Genomic DNA, 5,082 nt, shown 5'->3' on the forward strand with positions numbered 1-5,082 from the left:
TGTATTTTACGGGAAGGGGAGCTATGCTCGTGGTGTCCCGTCTTCATATCTCATTTTATCTAAACTGTTTTTAAATTCATGAATTGTTTTTGCACACACCACTTTTTCGTCCAACTTGTTCCAGATGTCTATTACTCTGTGGGGAAAGCTGTTCTTTTTCAGGTCCCTTCTATAACTGTCTTTCTTGATTTTCTTTCCGTGTCCTCTTGTATTTCTACTATCCCATTTTATTAGATCCTCTCTATCAATAGTTTCTATGCCTTTCATGATTCTATAAATAGTTATCAAGTCTCCTCTCTCTCTTCTTTGTTCTAATGTCTGTAGTTCGAGTTTAAGTAGTCTCTCTTAATATGATAGTTCTGAGAGTGGTGGTGCTAATTTTGTAAATGCCCTTTGTATTCAAGTTTTGTTATACATTTTTTGTACTTGGTGACAACATCGTCGCTGCATATTCCAATTTTGGTCTTATCAAAGTAACTAGTATTTTCTTAACCATTTCTTCGTCCAGGTATGTAAATGCCACTTTGATTGTTCTTATTAAATTATAAATTTCTCTAAAAAAAATTCTTATATGCTTCTCAGGGGACACATTATTCATACTAATGACTCCCAGGTCCTTATTTTCAACTTTTTTTATTTCTTCTCCCAATTTATATGATCTCACTATTCTTTTTTGCTTCTTCCAAATTCCATTATAATACACTTCTTGATATTGAATTCCATCTCCCATTTCCTACTACATTCCCATACTTTATTGAGATCACTCTGTAGTGACTCACAATCTTCTTCATTGTTCACTTTTTTCAACAAATTTGCATCATCCGCAAAGAAGCTCATATAACTTTCAATTCCTTCATCCATATCATTAATATATATAGCAAACATTATTGGGGCCAGAACTGTTCCTTGTGGAACACCACTTATCACTTCATCCCAATTAGAGTGTTTGTCTTTTATCACCACTCTCATTTTTTTTTTCATGCAACAAGTCTCCCATCCACTTCAGCAGTTTGTCCTGTATTCCTCCTGCAGTTTCTAATTTCTTAAATAACTTCTTATGTGGCACCTTATCAAAAGCTTTTTTCAGGTCTAGAAATGCACAATCAGCCCATCCATCTCTTTCTTGTATTACATCTATTAGCCTTGAATAGAAACACATTAAGTTTGTGACGCATGATCGTCCTTGTCTAAATCCAAATTGTCTTGGATTTAGTACGTTTTTTTTTTTTTCCAAATGCCTTACCCATCTAGTTTTGATCATTCTTTCACAGATTTTAGCTATCGTACTTGTAAGAGAGACCAGTCTATAGTTAGTAGGGTCTTCCTTGTTTCCCCCTTTATATATATGTACTATATTTGCTCTTTTTCAATCTTCTGGAACTTTTCCCTCTTTCAAGGAACTGTTTATTAGGCTATGTATTTTGTCTGTTAGTTCATTCCTGCATTCTTTCAAAATCCAATTTGCCATTTCATCCGGTCCATGCGATTTTCTGACATTGAGATTACTCAAGCGTTTCATTATTTCATTTCTTGATATTTGTATCTCTCTCATAGGGGGAACTCTTTCCTCCCATTCGATATCTCTAGGTTGTATGTTCTCCCTTGAAAACACCGATTTAAAATGCTTATTCATAATTTCTGCCATTTCTATATCCTCTGTGTATACGACTCCTCCTTGTCGTAGTTTCTCTAATTCTTGTTTGTTTTTCAGTTTGTTGTTTACAAATCTGCAAAATAGTTTTGGTTGATCTCTACATTTTTCTATGACATCTTTTTCATATTTTATCTTTTCTTCTCTGCGCACTTGTACATATTCATTTCTATAACTAGTATATATTTTCCATTTTTCAGGTTTTTTGTCTTCTTTTTTCATTTTATCCAAGCTTTATCCCTTTTGTCTTTCAACTCCCTACATCTTTTGTTGTACCAGCACTTTACATATATTTTTTCTTGCATTTGTCTTGGCACATACTTTTCCATTCCTTCTTTATAAAATTTTGTCAAAATACTCCATTTCTCTTCTACTGTTTCCTCCTTGTTTATTCTTTCCCAGTCAGCTCTTTGAAAGAATTCTTTCATTTTGTCAAAGTTTGTTTTTTCATACATAAATCTTCCCCTTCTATATTGTTCGTTTTTTCATGTATTTTCCCTCATTTAGTTCCAGTTCAACCAATATGTGGTCACTTTTACTTATTGGTGTTTTATATTCGATATTGTCCTTTATAACGGGTTCTGATGTGATTATTAGGTCCAGCCTCGATGGTTCTTCCTCATTTCTATACCTAGTATTCTCTTGTATCCATTGCGTCATTGTATGTTCAATAATCATATCAAGTAATACATTTCCCCATAGGTCATCTCCACCCTTCACTGTCATCTCTTCCCAGCCGATTGCTTTACAATTAAAATCACCCATTATGATTATTCGTCCTCCATCTTCCATTATCTTACTTAGTGATATCCTGGTGTCTTTTAACATATTTTTGTGTTCTCTCTCTTCCCACGAAGCCGTTTTAGGAGGAACATAATTTATTACAAACTTCATGCTCTTCTTATCCTTGTCCTCCACGTCCATCGTAATCATCTCTACACTATTCTTTCCATATGTGATATTCCTCACATTTATATCCTTCATAGTCAGGAACATAACTCCACCCCTTTGTTTTACCTCTCTATTTCTAATCCAATAATTGTATACACCATATCCTACACTGTTGGGTGGTAGTGGACCTTTCAATTTTGTCTCTATAATTCCCATTGTGTCCGGTTCTTTTTCATTCAGTTCGTTCAAGCCTGTTATCAATCCATCTATATTTGTGTAAGCTACTTTTAATTTTCCGCTACTTTCATTGTGCTTTCTATTTCCCTCCCGTTTTTCTCTGCTATGAACTATTTCCTCACTTTCATATTGACTTCTCTCCAATAGAATTCCTCTTTTTCTGTCTGTTCTTTTCTCGTTTTTTTTTTCTTAGCTTCTAGTCTTTTTGCTTTCTCATCCTCTCAATCCTCTTTATTCATTTTTCATTTTATCCATACCTGTTTCAATTGCTCAATGTCTGCTAGTTTCCCTGTTTTTGCTAGGGTATTCTCTGCTGTCGTTTGTGACCTGAATTTAACCTTAATTGGTCTGGTCTTATAAGCATTGTATTTCCCGAGACTATAATTTTTTTTCTATTTGCTTCCCTATTTCTGGTTCATCTTCTTGAACTACTTCTAATGTACTATTTACTTTTTCCTTTTCCTCCTTTATTATTGTAATCCTATTTAGATTATACTTCTCTTCCATCCCTAATATAATTATACGTTTCTTTTTATCTGCTAAGTCTCTTACTATATTCTCCTTCTCTCTCATCACTTTAATAACTGTGCCTTCAGTTTGTTCCTTTATCAGTTGTTTCACTATATCTCTAAATTCAATTTTGTTATTCTCCTGAACCTTTTTCTAACCACTTACTTCTTTTGTTATGGACTCTTTATTTTCTTTATTATTCCTCTTTAGTTCCTCATTCTCTTCCTTTACTTCTCTTAACTGTCTTTTTAATTCTTCTACTTGTTTAGTTAGATTTTGATTCTCTTTTCTTAGTTCTTCCAGTTTATCAACTTTCTCGGCAACTAGGGTTAATTGGTCAAACCTAATCTTCCATTCTTCGTTCATTTTTTTTAGTTTCTCCTCTAGATTTACTAGTAGGGGGGGGGGTTGTCCCCTCCTCCCTCTTTAAACCCATAAAAGCAGTTATCATCTCTTTCCATTGAGCTGCTATTATCTATATTTCTGCTCTTCACACATTTGCTTCCTTGTTGTTCGTCTGTATATTCTGTCCCCCGTTTGTTTACGCCTCTCCTAAGATCCTGGGCCCATTTGTCCCCTTCCTCATTTCCTTCCATTTTCCTCAGTAATCCCTCCCCTTCTCCTTTTTCTTCACCTTCCCACTACACCACGAGTTTCCTCCCTTCCCTATTAATACAACACAGGTACTTCCTTGTCGTTGTTATCCTCGAAATCTGTAGTTTTCTCTGGAGACCAAACTTCGTTGTCACTTCTACCGACGTGTGTATGTGTGTGTGTGTGTGTGTGTGTGTGTGTGTGTGTGTGTGTGTGTGTGTGTGTGTGTGTGTGTGTGTGTGTGTGTGTGTGTGTGTGTGTGTGTGTGTGTGTGTGTGTGTGTGTGTGTGTGTGTGTGTGTGTGTGTGTGTGTGTGTGTACCAGTGGATTTAGATTAATAAGGTACCCTCCATTAACTTCACTCTTGAAACAGAAAATAGCAACAGTTTGCCCTTTTTAGATGTTGAAATAATTAGAGATAATGGTACTCTGAAAACAAAAGTCTATAGAAAACCTACCAATATTCTTCTCTATGTTCATTTTTATTCCAATCACCATATCAATGTAAAAAGATCAGTTTTTATTTCCATGGACTTGAGAGCTTACAGGATTTCAGATCCTGAATTTACTTATGACGAAATTAGAACTATCCGGAATATCGGGGAAAAGTTAAAATATCCCACTCATATTCTTAATCAATGTCACAAGACCGCCAAGAAACGCTTTTACAAAACTTGCAATCAAGAACAAGGAAACCATAAACAACTTAATACACTTGTTCTTCCTTTTCATGACAATTTTCTTAGTATTGTCAACCTACTCAAAAAATTGGATATCAAAGTAGCTTTTAGATATGACCACACCATTAAGAAAACTTTAATTAAGAACAGCCCTCCTAACAACAAAGGTGTGGTCTATAAAATTCCTTGCCAAGATTGTAACAAATTTTATATTGGACAAACTGGGAAAAACTTGGAAACAAGGATTTCCCAACATAAATATAGTGTGAGATCTGCCCAGGAAAATAATGCGTTATTTCAATATAAATCATTATACAACCATCATTTTGATTGGTCTAAGGCAACAATTTTAGCCAAAGGAAAAAGCCTACAAGAAAGAAATATAATAGGACCTGCTTGATATCAGGCACGTTTGATAAAAATATAAATTTAAGCTATGGTTATTTTAAATGTGATAGATTAGTAACCCAAATGGTCACCAAGATCTTTCCGCCAGATTGAGCCTTATGTGTTGGTCAG

Source organism: Oratosquilla oratoria, chromosome 37 (genome assembly GCF_046742065.1).
Source record: "Oratosquilla oratoria isolate Oo_2021 chromosome 37, ASM4674206v1, whole genome shotgun sequence".
Lineage (NCBI taxonomy): Eukaryota > Metazoa > Arthropoda > Malacostraca > Stomatopoda > Squillidae > Oratosquilla > Oratosquilla oratoria.